Here is a 13,943-nt window from a genome sequence, read left to right as displayed (position 1 = left end):
ACAACAATGTCCACCACAAGCCAACATGTCGATGACCCCTGGTCCCAGGAGGGTCACGAGCTAGCTAAAACGTGTGGTAACCACTGTCCTACTAAGGTCTCAGGGGCACTTACCCGGCGGGCCGAGTACAGGTCATGTCCTACTTGCCCAAAGGTCATGCCCCACTTGCCTGAAAAGTAAAAAAAAATGATTGTAAAATTATAGGTCACATTTGAACATATTTTGGGGAGGCCCCCAGGTGATGGTGAGTGAAGTGACCATAGTATAATATGGCCGATTTACAAGCTCACAAGGCCTCGAAAATGTGAGCTTGTAGATCTGCTTTTTTCACTATATAAACTAAATACAATACCTCAACTTAACTCCTACAATCCCAGTGCTTCTCAGGGTGGGGGTCCCCAGTTTAAATGTGATTATGTTGGGGGTCCCTCCCAGCCTGAAAAGGTTGAGAACCACTGCACTAGGCTGTACGATAAAAAAAACAAAACCTACACACAGTAGCTATGAATGACTATGGGTTCACACTTGATATTTTATAATGTCAAGTGAAGCAACGGTGAAAACAGCACATCAGGTAAACAGTGCTCTTATTTTTATTTCACAGATCCGAACGCAGAGTGCTCTGGCCACATTCAGGTGTTTTATATTTTGTGTTGTACTCATATATGGTTGCGTCCCCTCTCAAAAGAGCACTCGCCCGGTCGGGCAACCTGAAAGTGTTATTTAGCTGCCAGGGGCAGGTGGGCACCCCTTAGTGTTTTATTTAGCTGCCAGGGGCAGGTGGGCACTCCTTAGTGTCAACGCCTGAGGAACCCAGAGGACTAGGTATATTAATTAACATCTCAGATACAGTAATAGCTGTTTTGTTTCTGAAACAGTCAATCGCTCATTTGATTTCTGGGTGTCAACATTTCTGTAACTCTGACACACAAACAGCTGAAATCATTTTTGACCCATTTCGACCTGAGGGCTATTCTAAAAAGATAAAAGTATTCTAAAAGTTTTCTGAAAAACCCATGTTTCTATGTCAGTGGTGCTCAACCCTTTTCATGTCTAGGACCCCCAGAATTACCTCTATTTGGCCTTGAACCCCCATCTGAAAATATGTTGTTCTAGCATGAACCAGACCAGACAGTATTGACATTGAGTGTTTATTCAGTCTTTGCAGATACAGGTATGGCAGTGGTGAATAAATAACAATCAATAATGGGGATAAGTCAGGCGTAATACACAGTAGGAAACATAGGCAATACAACGAGTAGGATATATAGGAAAGCAGACTTACATTAATGCATCATTCGGTATACAGGCACATAGGAGTTGTCTCTCAGTGAGAGACAAATGTTTGTATGCTGCCTGGTTAGGCCTATATATATATCCCTCAGGTGTGCAGATTATCAGCCCCGCCCACACCACCAACAGGCAACCTGCTACTGCTCCGCCCGCTTGTAGATCTGCTATTTTTCAATAGCTAAAGTATAATTGATGCTTAAAACACCAAAAGGGGTCCAGAATGGGTTAAATGAGCATTTGTATAGCATAGAATACACAGGCCATTCAGAAAAAGTTACATCCAACCGACTATGTTCAGAGAAACAGCAGAGACAGTTTTTAAATGAGATGGACATGATAGAAAACATTAAAAGCATCTTAACACTGGTGAAATAGTGAATTTCATATTTAATGTAAACATACAGCAGGACTAAGGTGAGCAGGTTACAGCGCTGTAGGGCTTCGAACCCTATATCTAGGCAGAAGCTCGGATAGTACAGTACCAGTGCTTTCTTTTGCTTTGCAACAACATTTCTTTACTTGCATGTGAATTCAGAAATATAAGATATAGCCGATCTACAATATATATCCTAATAATTAACCCTATAACCTTAACCCAATTTGCTGTTGTACATGGTCATTACAGGTCAATCCACTTGGACTCACCACGGTGTCTCATCAGCTGAGGACGGTGTCCTGTTGCGAGACGCAGAAACATCACATGATTCAAGATTACAACATTGACAGTCCAGGTTTGTGCATCAGCAGATGTTTTATTTTATCATGCAAGTAATGACATGTTAGCATGGCCAAAACAATCACCGGTAGAAGGTACTTTCAGGTTTCTGAAATGGGGTTCAAGTCCCTGCAGTGATAGAAGGCTTAATGTTTTACAGCATGTCATGCTTGTGTGTTTATTACATGAAATGTTATCATAAGTCATACAACAGCAATACAACAACAACATTTGTGTGATATTGAAATGCAATTTTAATTGTCAATCGTCTGAGGACAGGTGTGGGACGTTGCAGTACAGCAATGAAGTGGGGTCTGACAGATGTGTAGGGCATGAGAGAGAGAGAGAGAGAGAGAGAGAGAGATATGAACAGAGTATATAATTGCAAAACATGGTTACAGTCACTAGCAGGCAACTTATGTTCATTGAGCTGTTTTCTTTTATACTAATATTTTGTTTGTTGTTTCATTTTTCAAAAAGCAGACATGCAAGCGCGTAGCGCGCCACTCGGTGGCGCGCGCTATGAGCTTGTAGATCTGCTATTTTTCAATAGCCTGGGTACCACCCTGGGTAACCGGCCTGGGTACCAGATTCTAAAAATGTCTTTTACATCCCGACAGTTTTCTGAAAAAGCTATTTTTCTTCCATTTTTCAAAAATAGCAGACCTGCAAGCGCGTAGCGCACCACTCAGCCTTTTACTGGGGACCCCCTAGCAATCCCCCAAGGGCCTGGGGGGGTCCACGGACCCATTATTGAGAAGCACTGGGATGCATTCTAAGCATTCATGCTCAGTTATCTTTTATAAATGTCATTTTCAATGTGAAAACAGTCAAGACTGTAAGTTCACTGCTGTCTATATACTTCAAACCACTATAGCTGCGTTACCTACGTTTACTGGGGACCCCCTGGGAATCCCCCAAGGGCCTGGGGGGTCCACGGACCCATTATTGAGAAGCACTGGGATGCATTCTAAGCATTCATGCTCAGTTATCTTTTATAAATGTCATTTTCAATGTGAAAAGACTGTAGTTCACTGCTGTCTATATACTTTGCGCTACGAGCTTGTAGGTCTGCTATTTTTTGAACCACTGACATAGAAACATAGCTTTTTCAGAAAACTGTCAGGATGTAGAAGACATTTTTAGAATCTGTTAACCCATTCTGACCTGAGATCCGATTCTAAAAAATGTCTTCTATGTCAGTCACTCTTCGATTTTTCAAAGAATAGCAGCTCGTAACCGGCCTGGGTACCGGCCTGGGTACCAGAGATACCCAGGCCCTGAGGGGACTATATATGCTTAAAGTTGTAGAACAGATAACGAATTAGTTATTAACTGGGGATAATGTTTTCATCATTTGAACACGTTACCTCCTCTGCTACCTCCCGAGGGTTTCTGTTGATGGCCCAGGGGCACAGAGCAGTCCCACTCTGGGAGATGGCTCTCTTGAATAAACCTTTGTTGTGGGGTGTGAGAGTCTGTTTTGCGCGCACACACACACACACACACACACACACACACACACACACGATGACCTTCTTCATCATACCTGTACAGTATGTACAGGGGTCCTTGGTTCATCATATGACCGGTGCACATTGTAAGACGCACACCTTTTGTTTTTTACCAGGAATGATCGTGGCATGTCTATCAGAGAGAGAGAGGGCCACACATTTGTTTAAAAAGCCATCTTAAAATATGAAAATAAAGCACAATCAGTAATAAGACGTAGGCCATAAAAGAGATTAAAACTTTAAATGTTCCTTCAAATATTAGTTGCTGATACACTTCTATTATTAAATTAATGTCAACCCCAAAAATTCACAACGCGATGCAAGCAGGTGCGGGCTCCACCGGGCCCGTCAGCGTCGCGTCTCCGTCAGGGAATGTTCCCGTTTGAATCAATGAAGGGTGGCTCCACTGCCCACGTTGTGTTGCGTGACTGCATTAAAATTGCCCCGGTTGGCCGGTTCGTTTTTTTACGCACACGACGGAGGCGCAACACGCCCGGTGGAGCCCCGGTGTGAGCTTGTAGATTGGCTATTTTTGGTGCGTGACACCGTCGTACGATGATGTATACATTACGCTTTTAAAGTGACGGTACACAATGAACAGTTCCCTCTGTATGTTAGAAAGGTACTGTATAAGGCCCTAGTAAAATGTAGTGCAGGTTGTAGGTTGGTTAAAATAAAGAGAAGATTATTAAAATAGAATAAGTATTTACAGCGCTGTAAAAATAAATATATATTCTGTTTCTGTGTGTGTGTGTGTGTGTGGGGGGGGGGGGGGGGGGTGTCAGAAACAAACCTACTGTGACTGTCAAATGCACCAAGTGTCAAATGTGAAATGGATTATTATTTTGATACTTTTTTTGAGTCCTGCTTAGTACAAGTAAAAAACACTACAAAACTTTTGATAATAAAATACTTTGAAACATTTTTGTCCAGCTCATGAATGTAGCCTGTGATTAGTGAGTAACAAGTAAGAAGAAAACAAAAACAATCTTAACCCATGGTGCATGAATGCCCCACCACTATCGTGTCGGGTGGGTCCATCGTAGATCTACGATGAACCCACCCGACACAACAGTGGTGGTCCCCAGGCTGCTGCTAGTCAGAATGGTGGTCCCTGGATCAAAACCAGTTGAAAACCCCTGCATGTAACCCATCAAACTAAACCATGCTAAACTACAAAACTAACTGTAAACGATCAAACTAAACCACTGTATAAACTGCCAAACTAAACCACAGTAAAGCTCAAACCACTGTAAACCATCAAACTCAAGCACTGTAAACCATCCACCTGTTGCTCTTCATGTCTCCTCCCTGATTTTCAATCAGATAGGCCAATACTGCACTCTCAAACTCCTCCGTGTTCATTTAACCCGGAGAGCTCTGCGACCAAAGGGACTTTCAAATACAACCCCCAGAGTTAAATTGGCAATCCACGTTTTTTGAGTGCGTGGCCTCGAATCTGTTTTCAACCAATGCGGACCATGCAGGGCATGGGGCACATTTGGCCTTAACAGTTAACTAAAGACCTTGCAACTTACAAATGACTCAAACTTATCTAGGAGAAAATATGACTATATTTGGTTAATTTTAAAATGCTCAAGTTGTAGTATTGCTGGGCTTTAGCCTTATTCAAGAGTGAGAACTGTATATTATTTAGATTTCCTAGAAACAAAAACTAAAAATAATAATTATTATTATTATTATTATTGATGATGATATTGATGATACTTCTCAAGTTATAATAAAAAGGAAAAGAAAATCAATCCTTCTACAAAAATGCATATAGGCTAACTTAGGCTATGTTTGATTTACAAGATTTTGGTAGGGCTATCCATAATGTTGTGTTGTGTGTAGGATTTAACTAACCTAAAGTAAAGCCACGAGAACAGCACCTCCTAGATACACATACCAAACCAGTCTGGCTCACTCTTGTTTGTACTATTCTGTATTACTTGCAGGTTATTAATATTCATTAGTTCCTAACAGATTTTGCCTTCACTTCAAATACAAATCGCTTAGCAGCCTAAAGTAGTGGCACAAAGTCTGAATGACTTAACAAGAGTAAACAGAGTAAAATAATATTCTGTAGTATTTTCTGTACACAAGAGATTGGTAAGTCATCAAGAAGAAATTAATCATGCATACAACTACAGTTGGGTGAAACGGGCAAAAGTCTGACATCTTGTGGTTGTTGGTAGATGTTGCATGCACAAATTATACTGTGCAATGCAGGTGCCATGATGAGTACTTCATTCATGGCTATATAGAAAATAGGACCTATTATCTTGTTCCAAAAGGGAGGAAATTGTATCATTCTGTTTTGATTGATTAATGAAAGCAGAGGTCAATACAAAAGCAATGCTACTTTGTGGACGAAACCATGAAAAGCACAAAACTTGTTTACATCAGGGTCCACCGTTTTCAATTCATCATAACAAATAAAGACGTACAAATATACACTTCTATGGAAAAAAAACAGGAAATCATCATATAAAGAAAGTAAAAAGGGTATATGTAGAGTATGAGGAAAGGGGAGTGGGTGGGTGGTCGGGGCCAGTTTTTGGGGCCAGTTTCGAATTGCAGTCGTCCCTAGAGAGCGGTTTTGAATTAAGGAGTCATGGGATTCACATTTCTTAATGGCTGTTGGTAGGGCGTTACACATTTTTGTGGCATTAATTTAATCCCTTGTTTGAGCCAAATCTGGGTTGCAGGTTGCACGTGATTTGTTGAACTCCCTCTGGTGTTGTGAGTGTGGACTTCGTTGACAAGGAAGTATATTAGACAGGTGCATGGGTATCTTGTAGACCAGATCCATTGCAAGATGCTGTACTCTGTAGTCAACCCTAAGCCATTGAGGTGGGTTCTGGGAGTGAGGCCAAGTAGTAGTCTGACCAGTTTGTTTTGGGAAGGCTGGAGCCTTGTTTTAAGGGCCTTTGAGGTGCTGTGGTACCAAGAAGTGCATGCATAGTCGAAGAAACCTTGTACGAGGGCTCCTGTTAGGGTCTTCATTCATTCAGTTAATATTAAAAATGCCCTTTTCGTGTCGTCTGTAATAGGTCTATATAAAACTCAAGAATAAATCATAAACAAATAACTATAAGATGACCTTTCAGATCAGGATTCATTTGCAGCTACTGTACATTAGCACGAACAGAGAATAGATAAGCCTGGACGATGCAGATGTGATAAAGTAAACCATCATAAAAAATAAATAATGGAACCAGTTATAGAACAAGTTATTTTGGTGGAAAGGGGGCTTGATTGGAGCTTCATCAAGACCGTTCACAAAACAGACTTGTTCTAGTTGCTCTTGCCTCTTGTGGGATATTCAAAGTACCGTAGATTGAGTATAGAAATTAGTCGATAGAGGGCACCATTACATTACATTTTGTTACAATAAAGCGAGGTCAAAATAATGTTGACGTCTATGCATTGTGCAAACGCAAAATGGAGCAGGATTCAACATGAATTCATCTAGGAACATTCTCTCATGACAATTTAAAGGAAAACGGGTCAAATCCTTGGCCCAACATTATCAATTTATCATATGATTTCATGCAAAATAAAGCCATGCAACAAAAATAGCCTTGATGAATTTAGGCGTATGACGTCTTCCTGTGTTTGCTATGTGACCGTTTGTTGACTTTGTTTTTGTTAATGTCAGTCAACTATCTAACTTACCCATTATGTTCGTGGTTCAGAGGTGAGACTTGATCCTGTGCTTTGAGTTCCTGTAAATCCTGTAGAGAGATGCAGGTGAACGGATCATAGGCTAGCCTAGTAGGCTATGTTACTGGTATTAACTGTTAACATTTACACGTTCTTTTTGAGCGGTGAGCACACCGTCTTCCATATTGTTCCCTGTCTGTTTATGGTACCAGCCCAGCCTATAGGTGAGAAAGTGGCGCTGTTGAGCTTCACACTATAGCATGTGCATGATGGGAAGCTGAGTTTTTAGAGTAACCAGTCTTTATCACAGCAATTAGAGCAACTGACATTTCTGCCATCACTCATCAATCAATATAAAAAAGCTGATGTTTTAGACTAGGTCCTCAAAAAATAATAAAGTATGCAACTATATGTTCATTTTCTAACAGTCTAAGGGTGAGGGGCTGAGGGCTCTACTGATATTTGTCTCCACCAGGCCGAAGGCATGGGGGGAGAGTATGCTTTGCACTCCGTCCGTCCGTCCGTCCGTGTGTGTGTCCGTCCGTGTGTCCGTGAGCAGCTAATCTCGGCCACCGTTAACCCGGTCGATGCCAAATTTTGCACACACACTCCCTGGATGCCAATGATGAACCTCTGCCCCAAACTTTCCAGAACGGCCTGTTATAGAGCCACCAGGAGGCCGCTTTATGCAAAACAAGTTTTTGCACAGTACACCTACATATTTTGTCCAAACATCACGCAAATTGGTACACAGTCTCTCTAGAGCCATTCAACGAAACCAGTCTTTCAGATTTCTCAGACTCCATCCTGATTGGCTTCCAAAGTTCACAGGAGTGCTCAGTTTCAAACAAAATGCTGCAAATCATGAACACATCGCGTGATTTCCGTGAAATTGTGCACCCACATTCCCACTAGGCCGAGGACGAAATGCCACATGAACAATTTCAACTCAGCCTCAAGGTGGCGCTATAACTGGCCGAAAACTGTTTTCACCTCTAACTGCATGGATCTGTGGATAACTTTGTATGCCAACTCCCTAGAGGCCAAGGAAAAACCTTTGCCTGGAATTCTTCACATCTGCTCATCCTGGTGGAGACCTGTGCCCAGAAGGGCACTTTTTTTCATTGTGATAGGGATAAAGTTTCAATTAGCTCCCCCGGTCGGGCACATAACTTCTCTACTTCCCTATCAACAGAATATTTAATAAACAAAGGGTGATGATTATATATTTCCATTCTGTAGGGCTATGCTTTCTGTAGCTTGGAATGAGCAGGTTTAGTTGCTGTCTACATTGGGAATCCATTTACTACTGAATTTATTGATGTATGAACTAGTGTTAAAGTCAAGTGATTACACTGATTGACCCCTGGAACCTCTTCAAGGACCCCACTTTGAGAAACATATTTGACTGCTATGATTCTGAATCTGATTTTAATAATGTATTATGTAGGCTAGCTGGAAAATGTGATTCTTCATAAGAAATCAGCAGCAGAATTGTAATTATTGCCTGTGTGCACGGAAATAAAATAAACTTTCAAGAATGACAGTCATTGGGGATTTTTCTGTGACTTGGACAGGCATCAGGCCATGGCTGAGGGAAGTAGGGGTGCTAGAGGGGCTGAAGCACCCCCTCCCCCCAGGCACAGCACACCCTTGAACAGGAGGGGGGGAAAGAAAAAAATATATATATCAAACAGAGGGCTTGTTTCCAGTTTGTTTTTTAATAAACAATCAAACTCAGCATTTTTGCCTGCCTATTAGGCTATTTGTTCGGTGGAAACTTGATCATGAAGTTGATAAAAAATATTTAAAAAAAAAGTAGTGTCCATGTAGCTAGCTACTTTTGCCATGTAGCTTATAGTGTAGCTTGCTACAATTATCTGGGGATAGCTTCGTTGTAGTTGAGCTATATTTAATAGAGTAACTGGTAGTGTAGCTTACATTTTCCAAGTAGCTTGCCCATCACTAGTCTAGAGTCTACACATCCCCCCCCACCTTTTCCCCTCACTGTATGTTTCTTTTCCCTTTTTACCTCCTTTATGAATTCCTGTTAAGTTCTTTAATTGTCTATACAGAAGTGTCTATTTGTATGTCTCTAAATGTTTTGATGAATTGAACATGGTGGACCCTCTTGTAAACAAGTGTAATGCTTAATTGGGTCGTCCACACAGTTAGTCTTTGTATTGAGTTTGTGTTTGAAATGTACTGTATTCTGCAAACTGTTATATAAATATTTCAATCAAACGATCCATGTCATTATTGAATATAATCAGCTTAGCTGGTCATTAACCTCGCCTCACCAGGCTTTCCACCACCTCGGAGGAAAGCGGCTGGTCTGTTTCATTTCGGTATATGATCCGCTTGGGAGCGGATGATATCGTTACGTCATGTTGTAGTATTGTTTGTAGTCCACAGGCTGGAACAAACACAAACCTAATTATTTTCCCTCAAAACGGAAGAATAACAATAAAAGTTCTCGTAGCCTGCAGCTATTGAGAAAAATCGGTTCGAGGGAAAAGGAAGTCCGGGTTTGTTGTTCCTGCCCGTCGACTACAAAACAATACTTGCATTTAGCAGATGTAACTATATTATCCACTCCCGCCCGGATCATATACCGAAATGAAGCCCAGGCTAGCTGATTAGACTGATAAAATCCATCAGCTTCACTTCAAAATCTTATTAAACCAAAGGTTTCCAGCAAGAAAACATGTAGGCCTACACCTCATTTTCAATATTTTTGGTATATTTTGAATTACACCCTGTACACACTTGCTACTTGGGGCTTGGGCACCAGCTGCCCTTTTACTGCACAACATGCGTGGACATTTTTGCATGGCAATGATCGAGGCCTATTGCTTATTTTACTGTCCAAAGACATGGGCCAAGTTAGTGTGGAACACAGCCGATGTAAATTTAATCATTTCTGGTGTGAAATGGCAAGCGGGACACCCAACAAGAATAGCCACGCACACAGATGTTCTGTACAGTATATTTATATTGCAGTATTGGTACTTTTACACATTGAGAACAGTGTGTGCCAACCACCCTGTAGCATGCTTGTACCCACAACCCACCCACCACCAATACAGCCTAGGTCAGGAACAGTCCTGTCCCACAACAACCTCCAGAGCATTCCCAAATAAACACAAATGCAGTAAAGGCCTAAGTAAGACAGTCTGGCTTTTCGGTGGCGAGGTGACCACCCCGGTGGTGAGCTGACCACCGGAGCTGAAATAACGTTGAGCGGTGGTGAGTAAAAACAGAGAGAAGGGCTGGAGCTGTGGCGGTGGTTTGCTCTTCACCACGGCTCGTGACGTCATGTTGTAGTTCGGTGGTCACCGAACCACCAAAAATCCAAACTATGTATGAGCCTTAAGCCACCCGTCCTGTGGACACTGATACTTTGCCCGGTTTTAATGTGTTAAACACTAATGGAAATCATGCTGTTAAATCTTCTGTAAACAAGATTTTTTCAAATGCAAAATTTATTGTACGAAAAAAAAAAAAAAAAAACACAAGACGTACAAAGGATGGGGGAAATAAACACTCATTGTTCTCCTTGGCCCTAGAGGGCCAGACGAATCTCATCTTGGCTGGCCTCGATGCTCTTGTGCAGCCGATCCAGAGCGGCAGACAGCCGGTTATACAGGTCCTGCAACACAAGACGCTTCCGTCAGTTGAACAGTCACAATTATCACATAGCCTAATCAAATTATTTGAGATAGTCGCAATTTTCTTTTGCATAATGGTCAATCGCTTCCATGTTGAAGTGTCCATATATTAATTTAAAAAAGAAAAATCACCCATGCAACTCATGGCCAATCAGAATTTGCGTCCTCACGTTAGTCTTCAATGTTTGTGACGAAGGTTACGTTTGCTTACAACACATCACTTTGTGACGCGTTGTAAGCAAAGCATTGAAAGCGTGGTGAAACTATAATTTATGCCTTCAAAAAAATAAAAAAGGCCTAGTTTTTACCTCATCATTTTTCGACCACGGTCGAGATCATGGATTTCACAATGCCACGCCAGACTTTCCGGTCCTTCATTGCCATCCCCAGTTCCTGCCTACTGATGCACGTGTCCCTAGCGATGACATCAGGGAACGACAGTTTTCTACCTCTGGTCTGCTTTGAGGCAGGATTTCAGAGAAGGGAAGATATAACCTCATTGTCAGCTCTATAGCAGTGGCCGGCAAACTGTGTTCTTCTGGATCGGACTAGTGAAGAAACACGGGGAAGGCTGCCGTATATTAGATTAGTCGATGGGTGGCTCTTCCAAGAGAGACTTTGCGCTCTCATTAGAAGGCGGTGTAAGTGCCATCCAACCGTTTCTCTGGTTTCTTTGAAAGTGTCCATGTCTAGGAGCCATAGAGTAGAATCAGCTCAACTGTCGTCCTAAATACGTTTTGACATAAAATACAAGGACATCCAAGAAAGAAACATACATTTTAGCCCATTTACAATCAAACTTAACAAGTTTGATTGTCCATGATCCATGTTTTATAGGTTTAAAAGATGTGAAGGATGGACGAAACCATGCATTTAGTTTAAAGGACAACTTAAGTTTTATTTTCAACCAAGGTTCATGTTTTAGGTTTTTCTTTTCTCCATTTGCTGCTATTTCGTTTTAGCGATTTTAGCTATTTTTGACAGGGGGGTGGGGGCATTCGAACATGGAGCCAAATATGCTTTTTTTTATATAGAGATTTATTTGTATTATTATTATATATTATCTTTTGTAGCCAGATGTCATTTCCTGGGGTCTAGTAGGATAAATAAGCTAAATATATTTACATATTTATATATTGAGTACTCGGATTTCAGAGGTGTAGTTCCAGACTCTATAGCATTCAGGAGATTGTGGAATAGTTCTCTGGCTTCACAAGACTACAGACACTCTGAAAGAGGACACCGGTGTACGTACTTCATGACAGACTGGATGTGGCACTCCGCCGTCTCCCTCATGTTCTTCCTGCGGAGCCGCTGTTTGGACAGCTTGTCCAGCTTCATGGCGTCCAACCTCTTCTCCCTGTCCACATCCGTGGCCAGGCTCTTCAAATCCTTCTGCCGCCTCTCCAACTCCGACACGCCTTTATCCACCTAGAAACCACGCACACAAACTACGCTTTTATCCACCTAGACACAAACTAGGGCATTCACTTCTAGTCATTTTTACTAGTTGACTAGTTTAACTACCCATTATGTATTATTTTTTTGGAAATAAATATTTGTACATTGGTACATAACTATAATCTACCTGATCTTGAGGCCTACAAAATTGGGAAAAAGAAAAAAAATGCTTAATGCCTTAACACAAACAATGCTTTTATCCACCAAACACGCAAACTATGCTTTTATCCACCTAGAGACACACACACACCTGAGAACACTAGGGCTGGGTGCAATAACCGCAATGACACGGTTGTGTAAGGCATACCACGGTATAGAGTACATAATCATTTGACACAGGACATTGTCCTTTTCGTCAAAACCATGAAGAGCTCCGTACATTAGGAGCCGTGAACAAGGAAGTGAACGGCAGCGCGCATGCACGAAACACAAGGAATACAGTGTAGGAGAGAAAAATAAATTGTATAAATCAATAAAAAAGCCCTAAAGACTTGTATACACGTCCAAGGCCTTCTGCGGTTTGATTAGAAAGGACGTCTATACACAATACACATCCTTAGCAAACATTGTTTTAAAATAGCCGAGCTTGTAGATCTGCCATTATCAAAAGATAAACATTTTAAATGTATTATTTTGGCATCACATTCTTTTTTGTACTTTAACTGAAGTAAAATTTGACTGCCAGACTTTTACTTACCAACAGAGCATTTCTATATGGTGGCATTGATACTTTTACTTGGTAAAAACACGAGTAGTTCTCCCATCGACGCTCACCTCCAGCACATCCTGCTTGCCGTTCTCCAGGCCAGTGTGCAGGTCTTGCAGGAGGCTGCAGATGAGCTGCACCTCAGAGTCGCCGTGGTTCAGAACCTGGGCCTTGCTCTGAAGCTCCACCACAAACTCATCTGACTTTACCTGGTATAGTTAGAAAGGTATATATATATATATATATAATATGCTTGCCACTAGCTTTCTTCACAAATGTGTTCATAAAGAGGTCTACTATAACATACATTTGTTCCAACCATCCCATTCGAACGTTATCCCTGTATTGGATAGGCGAAATCATCTGTTATCAGCACCTTTAAATAGGGCCAATATGGCATACTCACCGTTTCAGTATGTCATTATCACCTATTGTGACGGGTGATTATGTCAATGACGGAGGCGCGCCGTGTCTGGTGGCCTTGAGCCACGTGAGGCACCGGTGAGTGAGTCGCCGTGCCGAGCTTTGCGACGGCCACCAGACCCGACTCAGCGCCGTCCGAGTTATGTCCCGATAGGCAGAGAATATATAGTAGTAGTCCCTAGTTTCCATGCACCGACAATAGAGTTCGAAATGACACGTTCAGCCAAGGGGAGAGTATGCCAGTATGGCCATATTGGCCCCATTGAAAGGTGCTGATAACGGATGATTTTGCCTATCCAATACAGAGATAACTGTCAAATCCGCTGTTCCAACCCAACTCCCTTGGGAAGCTTTGTGACAGCTGCTGAAGGTTGGGGTACCATTAACCACCAATATAAGGCAAAAGTCCAACATTTTCATTATGCTTCAAGTAGCATGTGACATGTCAAACTAGGGGGGTTTAATGATGATGTTTTGCACGAAAACACTCC

The sequence above is a fragment of the Protomyctophum parallelum genome, assembly GCF_964188405.1.
Source record: "Protomyctophum parallelum genome assembly, chromosome: 21".
NCBI lineage: Eukaryota > Metazoa > Chordata > Actinopteri > Myctophiformes > Myctophidae > Protomyctophum > Protomyctophum parallelum.
The sequence above is the reverse complement of the archived record's forward strand: the minus strand, read 5'-3'. Positions refer to the sequence as shown.